Source organism: Bos mutus, chromosome 3 (assembly GCF_027580195.1).
Source record: "Bos mutus isolate GX-2022 chromosome 3, NWIPB_WYAK_1.1, whole genome shotgun sequence".
In the NCBI taxonomy this organism is placed as follows: Eukaryota; Metazoa; Chordata; class Mammalia; order Artiodactyla; family Bovidae; genus Bos; species Bos mutus.
The window spans coordinates 92,938,997-92,950,678 of NC_091619.1; the positions used below are offsets into that span (position 1 = coordinate 92,938,997).

The 11,682-nt window shown below is 42.6% G+C and overlaps 1 pseudogene; it reads right to left on the reverse strand.

Moving 5' to 3' along the window:
- Positions 1–1,194: 1,194 nt before the first annotated feature.
- On the reverse strand, positions 1,195–3,639 carry LOC102273037 (serine/threonine-protein phosphatase 1 regulatory subunit 10 pseudogene; annotated as a pseudogene).
- Between the last annotated feature and the right edge of the window lie 8,043 nt (positions 3,640–11,682).

Here is an 11,682-nt window from a genome sequence, read left to right on the forward strand (position 1 = left end):
TATATTCTCCTAGTCTGTTGTTTTCCTTTTTACTCTGTTATAGTGACTTTTGAGGCATACAGTTTTAAAATTTTCATGAGGTGTTGTCTAATTTTTCTTTTGTTATTTATGTTCTTAATGTCATAGACAGGAAATCATTTCCAAGTTCAATGTCATGAAGCTTTTGTCCTATGTTCTTCTAAGAGTTTATTGTTTTAGGTCTTACATTTAGGCCCTTGATCCATGAGGAATTTTTTTTTTTTTTTATATGATGTTAGCTGAAGGTCTAACTCCATTATTTTGCATATGTATGTCCATTTTCCCCAGAATCATTTGTTGAGAAGCTTGTTCTTTCCCCATTGAGTGGTCTAGAGACTTTTGTCAAAAATCACTTGACATATATGTTATAGTTTATTTCTGGGCTCTATATTCTATTCCATTGATCTTTATGTCTGTATTTATGCCAGTATCACACTATTTTGATTACTGTAACTTTGTAGTAAGTTTTGAAATCAAGAAGTGTGAGTCTTCCAGTTTTGTTCTTTTTCAAAATTGTTTTGACTTCGTGGGGTCCCTTGAGATGCCATGTGAATTTTAGTATGCTTTTTCATATTGCAAAAAAAAAAATGTAGTTGGCATTTTGGTAGGGATCACATTGAATCTGTAAATTGTTTTGGGCAATACTGTCATTTTTTAACAATATTAAATCTTCCATTCCATAAATATGAGGTGTTTCCATTTATTTGTGTCTTATTAAATTTCTTTCAGCAATATTTTAGTTTTCATTGCACTTAACATCCTGTTAATTCTTAAGTATTTTATTCTTTTTGATGCTATAGTAAGAGGATTGTTTTTATAATTTCCTTTTCAAATTGCTCATTCTTATTGTATAGAAATGCAACTGACTTTTGTGTTGATTTTGTATCCTGATTTTTTTGCTGAATTAATTAATTAGTTCTAACAGACTTTTTTGTGGAATCTTTAGTATTTTCTACATATAAGATTATACCATCTGCAAATAGAGATATTTTTATTTCATCCTTTTCAATCTGGAAAGGATTGGATTTGGTTTCAATCCAAATCCAATTGAAAATTGGTTTCAATTTCTTTTTCTTGCCTACTTGCTCTGGCTACAACTTCCAGTACTATGTTGAATAGAAGTGGTGAAAGTGGGCATCCAACCTTACCTTGTTCCTGATCTTAGGGGAAAAGTTTTCAGTCTCCTCCATGGCTGTGGCCTCCATCATGCCCTCAGTGGCCCCACATTCCTCCCATGGCCAGGGCCATCATGGCTATGGTGTTCATGAGGGCGTGGCCCTCAATGGTTGTGGCCATCATGAAGCTGGTGGCCATGGGGTCTGTCCCCCATGTCCAAAGCCTTCATGGGGCCAATGTCTACCACCAGCATCCATTCCTCCACCAGGGCCTTCATGGGTGCAATGTCCACTGCCTTCACCCCCATGCCACTGCCAGGGCCTTTGTGGAGATGATTCCCACCATCTCCAACCATACCCCCACCAGGGTCCCCTCCTCCATTTGGGAGTCCTCCTTCAGAGTGACCTTTTCTGGCCCCTCAGACTGGAGGAAGAGAAGGTTCATTTCCTCCTTGGCCACCATGGCCTCTATGGTATGGTCCAGGACCTGATGCTGATCCCCCTACACCAGGTCACCCTGCATGGCGTCACATGGGCCATCCCAGGAGGGATCGCCACCCCCTCCCTGGAAGAGGGTGGGGGACACAGCAGACGTGGACCCTCTGGGCTAACAGGACACCCCAGTCCTCCATGGGGATCTGGCATAGGTTTCCCAGGTTCAGGGAGGAAGTGCTGCATGCCCTTGGGCCCCTCAGGGCCTTCCAGTAAGAAACCACTGGCTATTGGACCAGGCCTGAATCCAAGTGGCACCAGCATCTGCTTGATCTTGTCTGAATAGTCTGGTTGCTTTGGCCTTCCTGTGAGGGCCAACTGTTAGGTCTATCCATGATGGAGGAGAGGCTCTCCTGCAAACTGATGCCTCCTGCTCTAGGGTCCTGGGGACTCTTCCTGGCACCTGTGCTTCCAATAAAATTGGCCATAATAGGAGGCAACTTCAAACTGCCTTCCCCATCAGGTGAACCACAGGCCTCTTAGGCTCTAGGGTCTCATCCATGGAACAATCCACATCTAGGGTGACGAGTTTGGGTGGGGGGAATAGGCTCCTAAGGCTCATCAGGCTCATGAGGACTTTCCTTGTTCAGGAAGAGCTCCCGAAAGATCCCCTTCTCCTCCTCAGCCTGGATGTACCTCCTGTTGCTTCCAGGGATAACGAGAGGCGAAAGCAGCACCAGGGCTCTGGTGCGCGTCCAGGGCACCTTCTCCTCCACGGTGTTGTGGCTCAGATGCCAGCCTATCTCAAACATGTGTTCATTCTGATGGTATCTCTCACTTAGCTGACCTGCCAAAGTCCTTGATCTTACTCACATTTGCTCATCAGTTCCATCCAGTTCAAAACAAATACTCTCCCAGTTTGCCCTCTAGCCACATCACAGCTTTCCTCTTCCTGCCTTTCCGAGTCAGCTGACTAGGATCTCTGGTACTCTCAACTGGCTTTGCATCCAGAGTTCCTGGCTACAAAGCGGTGGTATCCGTGAGCTCTGGGACTTCAGCAGGGGAAACTGGGGGCTCTGGACCTTCTGTGTCCATAACCTCAGAAGGAGGTGCTGACTGGCTCCGGGGAAGAAGTTTCAGCTGTGCCTGGTTCTGTGCTTATTTTCCCTTCAAATGGGCTTGACTTGGCAGCTGTGGGTGACAGCACCTTCTTCTTGATTTTGATGCCTGGAACAGAAGATGAATTGAGCACATCCAGAAAGCCCAGGCTTTCCATTGGCTGTGGCAGGATTATCTTCACTTAGATCTCTTTGGTGGCATTGGGTGTTGTGTTGACACTTGAGGGGGACGGGTTTAAGGTTGTACTTGTCAGAAACCACCACTACACTGGTATTCTTCACAGTCACCAAAGATGGGGGTCTCCAGCTCTAGTCCAGTGGAACTTGGTGTGAGACTGGGCACTGGGGTTATAAGAGACTTAGACTTCTCCCTCTTCTTCTCTGGGGCCTCCTGAGCCTGAGCTCAGCCTTCACTTCTATCACCGGTTGCTCAGGAGGGGTGGTTTAACTCTTTCCCTCTTCTTTCTGTTTCTTTTATCTTTCTCGGCAGGCTGGGTGGTGTACTGCTCTGGGAGTGGATGACGGTCATCTAGTTGCTGATAAGGACTGAGGCCAATTTCCAGAGCTCTTCATTCTCACTTGACGTGCTCAGTTGCTTCACCAGTTTGGCTGTGTTGTTCTGCTTGAGATGGTCTGCAGTGAGTGGAGATGCTGCAGGGTCAGTAGAATTTGCTGCAAGAGGGGAATGTTGTTGGTTGTTTTTTAATTTGTCAGCGAATTGTTAAGAAACTTGTAACTACCAGCATCAATAAACTTGACCAATATTTCTGGTGAATGAGTCTGCAGCAGAATGTTCAGATAAGTGCGGTGACTCACCATCTCTCATGCTTCCTTCATCAGACTGAATATCTTTGAAATCTCATCCATATTCTTGAGTTCCCCATCTCAGTTAAGGAAGCTATCCAGCATCCTCAAGTTTAAGGACTCTCTTTGAGGCCTATGGGACCCAAACCCATGATCAAGGTTTTATCAGGCTCAGGTGGGGAGGAGGTTAAACTTTTGGAGGGAAAAAATAAATAAAACAACCAATCAGAACCCAAAGTTCAGTTATTTGGGGGGGCCTCATTGGATCAAAAAGTCTCTTAAAAAAAATAAAGGCCAACTCAGCATGCATTCACCCCTCCCCAACTCCATTTAGGGAGGGGGCTCATAGAAAAAAAGTTCTGAGTGGATTCAAAAAAGTAAGTGCTGAATGAGTGAATTTGGGTGGGTTTCGGAAGGAAAGTTGGGTAATTATTTTTGAAGTTATGTGGTAATGGTCCTTTAGCCACAGATTTCAAGTACCAGGCAGTGTGGGCTGGTAGGGTGGGCGGGATAGGTGGGAAGGGGCAGAAGACACAGGTGGTTGGGCTGGTGGCTCTTGTTTTCCCTTCCCCCTTTCTCTCGGGATCTTTTCAAGGGTTCAGATATTGTTGTGGCTTGTTTCTTTTTCCCTTATGGCCGACTCGAGAAAATTTCAAACCCCGAAATAAATCCCAGAGTCGAACCTTCTATTGCTCTCTTCAGTTCCATCAGAGAAAAAGAGAGGGAGAATAGTAGTGGGAGCCCTTTAAATCCCCTGGAATTTTGCTGTCTGGGTAGGCGCTGGTGACAGGGTGGGCGGTACAGCAACTGCCTGCCTCTTTGTCTGCACCTCTGTGATCAGAAACAAGTCTTCCACTGGAAGTTGCCAGCAAGTCTTCAATAGGTTCCAGAGTTGCAAATAGTTACATGAGGCAGATTCTGCTAGTGCAGTTGTTGGCAGGTGGGGAAATAGAATCCTGGGTGCTTTCTACTTTGCCATCTTCCTAGAGTTCTCTCTTGCTAACATTTTGCCCTCTGACATGTGAATTGTGGTGATTATAATCTTTAGGAAAAACCAGGAGCTAAAACTGCTAGTAGTCCTCTTTCAGAGTTTTATGCTAAAGGAAACTTTTAATAAAAAAATAAATATGTATGTCACTGATAGGCAATCTCAGAAACAATGATCTAAATGTTTGAATTTGATATCAGTATTAAGTAATTGTGTATCTACTGCAAGAGGCATTTTCTAAAATGGTCACTCCCTACAACATTGTTCTCTATTCCTTTGCCTTGCTTTAATTTGCTTTATAGCACCTGACATTTCGCTATATATGCATTGTTGGTTGTATGTCTCTTTAACTAGAATTAAATCCACAGGATAAAGATTTTGGCATATTAGTTACTGAATCCTTGTCATCTAAAATAGAGCCTGGCAAGTTATAAGAACTGTGTAAAATTTGTTGGATATATGCATGAATGAAACATGAAATTTGGGGGGGCCAATAGAAAAAGCAAGAGAGTTCCAGAAAAACATCTATTTCTGCTTTATTGACTATGCCAAAGCCTTTGACTGTGTGGATCACAATAAACTGTGGGAAATTCTGAAAGAGATGGGAATACCAGACCACCTGATCTGCCTCTTGAGAAATTTGCATGCAGGTCAGGAAGCAACAGTTAGAACTGGACATGGAACAACAGACTGGTTCCAAATAGGAAAAGGAGTTCGTCAAGGCTGTATATTGTCACCCTGTTTATTTAACTTATATGCAGAGTACATCATGAGAAACACTGGACTGGAAGAAACACAAGCTGGAATCAAGATTGCCGGGAGAAATCTCAATAACCTCAGATATGCAGGTGACACCACCCTTATGGCAGAAAGTGAAGAGGAACTCAAAAGCCTCTTGATGAAAGTGAAAGTGGAGAGTGAAAAAGTTGGCTTAAAGCTCAACATTCAGAAAACGAAGATCATGGCATCCGGTCCCACCACTTCATGGGAAATAGATGGGGAAACAGTGGAAACAGTGGCAGACTTTATTTTTCTGGTCTCCAAAATCACTGCAGATGGTGACTCTAGCCATGAAATTAAAAGACGCTTACTCCTTGGAAGGAAAGTTATGACTAACCTAGATAGCATATTCAAAAGCAGAGACATTACTTTGCCAACAAAGGTTCGTCTAGTCAAGGCTATGGTTTTTCCTGTGGTCATGTATGGATGTGAGAGTTGGACTGTGAAGAAGGCTGAGCGCCAAAGAATTGATGCTTTTGAACTGTGGTGTTGGAGAAGACTCTTGAGAGTCCCTTGGACTACAAGGAGATCCAACCAGTCCATTCTGAAGGAGATCAGCCCTGGGATTTCTTTGGAAGGAATGATGCTAAAGCTGAAACTCCAGTACTTTGGCCACCTCATGCAAAGAGTTGATTCATTGGAAAAGACTTTGATGCTGGGAGGGATTGGGGGCAGGAGGAGAAGGGGACGACAGAGGATGAGATGGCTGATGGCATCACTGACTCGATGGACGTGAGTCTGGGTGAACTCCGGGAGTTGGTGATGGACAGGGAGGCCTGGCGTGCTGCGGTTCAAGGGGTCGCAAAGAGTTGGACACGACTGAGCGACTGATCTGATCTGATCTGAATACTATTCAGTAAAAAGTACAGAAAATAAGATGAAATGTATTCTTTCATTAAAACAATGAAAAAATGACACACATGAGGACAGAGTTTGGAATTTAGGAACTTGGAGACAATGTCACCAAGGTTATATGGAGAAATGAGAACAGTTATTACGATAGGAGACAGGGTTGTCGGCAACGTTTTCTCTCCCTCTTTCTTTTTATTTCTGGGATTAGTGTTTCAAAACGATTTATGCACTGAAAAAAAAAAACAAACTTAAAAAAACCCATCATTTTCCTGAGTCAGATGAAAAGTATGGATAGAGTATTATGCTTGCCAAACTTATTCCTGACAAATGGAGCTCTGTATTCCATATAGGAAGGAACAGTCTCTGGAGCTTTCAGACAGAAAAATAAAGACAGAAGGAGGAAGATTTGCTTAGTGTTTGAACAGTAAATCACAAAATATTATAATTAAAAGATGTGGGGAGAAGGGGACAGAAACTAACTTCCCTGGTCTGTGTCCAGAGGCTGTGTTCTGAATTTAACAATAGAACACCAATAACCAGGCGGGGCCAGAACATAGAGTCACACATTTTGTTCATGTCACAAAGGTGCCTGAGGCAGGAAACAAATGGCAGCTGAAATTCAGACCCTGCTCTACTCTCCAAGCCACTGAAACCTAATGTAGGTTTGTATGTACCCAGAGGATGTACTTTTTTCTAATTTTCACATAGGCATTGCAGGGGATGGGTACTGGAATAGGTCTTTGACTTAGCATGTTGGAGTCTGATGCCAAGTAAAATAACCTCTTCGTTGAACCATATCAATCTCTATTCCAGTAAGGATTAAGGTTGGACTTAATATGTAGTCTTCAGATAATCATATGAAGAGGCATAAATAACATTTATGACACACAGTCCATTACCCAGAGTTGCACTCTTATTGGAAGACAGAAGTTTAAATGCTACTGGATGTAAATATAGAACATTAAATAGTCTTATCTTCCTCTAATCCTATTGCTGTGATTTTATGAAGAAATGGGGTGGCAGGGTTTTAAATAGAAACAAAGAAAAGCTTTGGAGTCACAACTCTTAGAATCATAGGAAAAACATTAGGTTGAAATGAAGTCTCCGATCCCTTTCTCCCTATACCTTTCTGACTACCTCAGGAAAAAACATTAAAATAATTTCAGGTTTCTACTACTCACATTTTCCACCTCAATCATGTGAACCCCTCATAATTCCCCAAACATTCCATGTTCTCTCACCCCACCTCTTCCAAGCCCATACCTAGAAAGTCTTTCACTGTCTTGTCTTCTTAGGAAATTCTCTTTAGCTTTTAAAACTCAGTTCTAATAAAAAGGAATGCATGAGTCAGATCTAATGAGGTGGATGAACCTGGAACCTATTATACAGAGTGAAGTAAGTCAGAAAGAGAAAGACAAATCCTGTATATTAATGCATATATATGGAATTTAGAAAGATGGTACCAACGATCCTACATGCAGGGCAGGAAAGGAGACATAGATGTAAAGAACAACTTTTGGGTTCACTGGGAGAAGGCGAGGGTGGGATGATCTGAGAGAATACCATTGAAACATATACATTACCAGATGTAAAACAGATGACTAGTGCAAGTTTGATGCATAAAGCAGCGCACCCTAAGCCAGTGCTCTGGGATAACCCAGAGGGATAGGGTGGAAAGGGAGGAGGGAGGGGGGTTCAGGATAAGGGGGACACAAGCATACCTGTGACTGATTCATGTTGATGTATGGCAACAACCATCACGATATTGTAAAGTATCCTCCAATTAAATTAATTAAAAAATAAAATACCTGGGCAAAGTAATTAAAAAAAGAAATTCAGTTCAGGCACTCAGTCATGTCTGACTCTTTGTGATCCCACGGACTGCAGCAAGCCAGGCTTCACTGTCCATCACCAACTCGCGTAGCTTACTCAAACTCATGTCCCTCGAGTCGGTGATGCCATCCAACTACCTCATCCTCTGTCATCCCCTTCTCCTCCTGCCTTCAATCTTTCCCATCATCAGGGTCTTTTCCAACGAGTCAGTTCTTTGCATCAGGTGACCAAATTATTGGAGCTTTAGTTTCAGCATCAGTCCTTCCAATGAACACCCAGGACTGATCTCCTTTAGGATGGACTGGTTGGACTCCCTGCAGTCCAAGGGACTCTCAAGAGTCTTCTCCAATACCACAGTTCAAAAGCATCAGTTCTTTGGCACTCAGACTTCTTTATAGTCCAACTCTCACATCCATACATGAATACTGTAAAAACCATAGCTTTGACTAGATGGACCTTTGTCGGTAAAGTAATATCTTTGCTTTTTAGTATGCTGTCTGGGTTGGGCATAGCTTTTCTTCCAAGAAGCAAGCATCTTTTAATTTTAAGGCTGCAATCACCATCTGCAGTGATTTGGGAGCCCCCCAAAATAAAGTCTGCCACCGTTTCCACTGTTTCCTCATCTATTTGCCATGAAGTGATGGGACTGGATGCCATTATCTTAGTTTTCTGAATGTTGAGTTTTAAGCTGATTTTTTCACTCTTTTCTTTCACTTTCATCAAGAGGCTTCTTCTTCACTTTCTGCCATAAGGGTGGTGTCATCTGCATATCTGAAGTTGTTGATATTTCTCCTGGCAATCTTGATTCCAGCCTGTGCTTCATCCAGCCCAGCATTTCTCATTATGTACTCTTCATGGAAGTTAAATAAGCAGGGTGACAATATACAGCCTTGACGTACTCCTTTCCTGATTTGGAACCAGTCTGTTGTTCCATGTCCAGTTCTAACTGTTGCTTCCTGACCTGCACACAGATTTCTCAGGAGGCAGGAAGGTGGTCTAGCATTCCCATCTCTTTCAGAAATTATCCACAGTTTGTTCCAATCCACACAGTCAAAGGTTTTAGCATAATCAATGAAGTGGAAGTAGATGTTTTTCTAGAACTCTCTTGCTTTTTCTATGATCCAACGGATGTTGGCAATTTGATCTCTGGTTCCTCTGCCTTTCTAAAGCCAGCTTGAACATCTGGAAGTTCACAGCTCACGTACTGTTGAATCCTGGCTTGGAGAATTTTGAGCATTACTTTGCTAGCTTGTGATATGAGTGCAATTGTGTGGTAGTTTGAACATTCTTTGGCATTGCCTTTCTTTGGGATTGGAATGAGAACTGACCTTTTCCAGTCCTGTGGCCACTGCTGAGTTTTCCAAATTTGCTGGTGTATGGAGTTCAGCACTTTCACTGCATCATCTTTCAGGATTTAAAATAGCTTAACTGGAATTCCATCACCTCTACTAGCTTTGTTCATAGTGATGCTTCCTAACACCCATTTGACTTCACATTCCAGGATGTTTGGCTCTAGGTGAGTGATCACAACATTGTGATTATCTGGGTCATGAAGATCTTTTTTGTACAGTTCTTCTGTGTATTCTTGCCACTTCTTCTTAATACCTTCTGCTTCTGTTAGGTCTGTACCATTTCTGTCCTTTATCAAGCCCATCTTTGCATGAAAGGTTCCCTTGGTATCTCTGATTTTCTTCTGTTGTTTTCCTCTATTTTTTTGCATTGATCACTGAGGAAGGCTTTCTCATCTCTCCTTGCTGTTCTTTGGAACTCTGCATTCTAATGGGTATATATTCTTGCCTTGAGAACCCCATGAACAGTATGAAAATGCAAAAAGAGAGGACACTGAAGATGAACTTCCCATGTTAGTTCACTTCAGTTCATTCGCTCAGTTGTGTCCAACTCTTTGCGACCCAACGAAGCGCAGCACGCCAGGCCTCCCTGTCCATCACCAACTGATGGAGTCTACCCAAAACCATGTCCATTGAGTCGGTGATGCCATCCAACCATCTCATCCTCTGTCGTCCCCTTCTCCTTCTGCCCTCGATCTTTCCCAGCATCAGGGTCTTTTCCAATGAGTCAACTCTTTGCATCAGGTGACCAAACTATTGGAGTTTCAGCTTCAGCATCAGTCCTTCCAATGAACACCCAGGACTGATCTCCTTTAGGATGGACTGGTTGGATCTCCTTGCAGTCCAAGGGACTCTCAAGAGTCTTCTCCAATGCCACAGTCTAAAAGTATCAATTCTTTGGCTCTCAGCTTTCTTTGTAGTCCAACTCTCACATCCATACATGACTACTGGAAAAACCATAGCCTTGACTAGATGGACCTCTGTTGACAAAGTATTGTCTCTGCTTTTTAATATGCTGTCTAGGTTGGTCATAACTTTTTTTTCAAGGAATAAGCGTCTTTTAATTTCATGGCTGCAGTCACCATCTGCAGTGATTTGGGAGCCCCCAAATAAAGTCTGCCTCTGTTTCCCCATCTATTTGCCATGAAGTGATGGGACTGGATGCCATTATCTTAGTTTTCTGAATGTTGAGTTTTAAGCTGATTTTTTCACTCTTTTCTTTCACTTTCATCAAGAGGCTTCTTCTTCACTTTCTGCCATAAGGATGGTGTCATCTGCATATCTGAAGTTGTTGATATTTCTCCTGGCAATCTTGATTCCAGCCTGTGCTTCATCCAGCCCAGCATTTCTCATTATGTACTCTTCATGGAAGTTAAATAAGCAGGGTGACAATATACAGCCTTGACGTACTCCTTTCCTGATTTGGAACCAGTCTGTTGTTCCATGTCCAGTTCTAACTGTTGCTTCCTGACCTGCACACAGATTTCTCAAAAGGCAGGTCAGGTGGTCTGGTATTCCCATCTCTTTAAGAATTTTCCACAGTTTGTTGTGATCCACACAGTCAGAGGCTTTGACATAGTCAATAAAGCAGAAATAGATGTTTTTCTAGAACTCTCTTGTTTTTCTATGATCCAACGGATGTTGGCAATTTGATCTCTGGTTCCTCTGCCTTTTCTAAAGCCAGCTTGAACACCTGGAAGTTCATGGTTCACGTATTGCCGGCTTTGAGAATTTTGAGCATTACTTTACTAGCGTGTGAGATGAGCGCAATTTTGCAGTAGTTTGAGCATTCTTTGGCATTGCCTTTCTATAGCTAATAAATAAAATATGGCAAAAATTGACAGTTTCCAAACTCAGGACTAAAAGACTGGAAGCTTCCACTTCCTTTTTCTTGGATCACCGATTCTTGAATTTCTTGGGTGTCATATAAGATGTTTGACAACCCTTCTGTACATACTTCATGAACAGGCTTTGAGACTACATGCAGAAGAGAAGGACCTGAATGAGCCCAGCCTTCAAGAGAGGGACAAAAAGAAGGCCTTTAAGAGAAGGATAAGTCTAGCCTTGCTAATGTCTCAGTCATGTGAGTGAAGCTATCTTGGATCCTTCAGATCAGCTCAACTGCCAGCTGAATACCATCAGCTGACCCCAGTTCATTTCATATGGGGCTGAGAACTGGTTATTCAAGCCTTACCTCAAATATTGACACACAAAATTGAGAGAGAAAATGACATTTTTTTTTTTTTAAGTTACTAAGGTTTGAGACAGTTTGTTAGGGAACAACTGGTAACCACAACAGAAGTTGATAACTGGTAACTGGGCTCTTCTGTAACCCAAACCCCAAATATGTGACATTAATTTCGAGACTGGGAAATGGGTAGGGACTTGAAGGA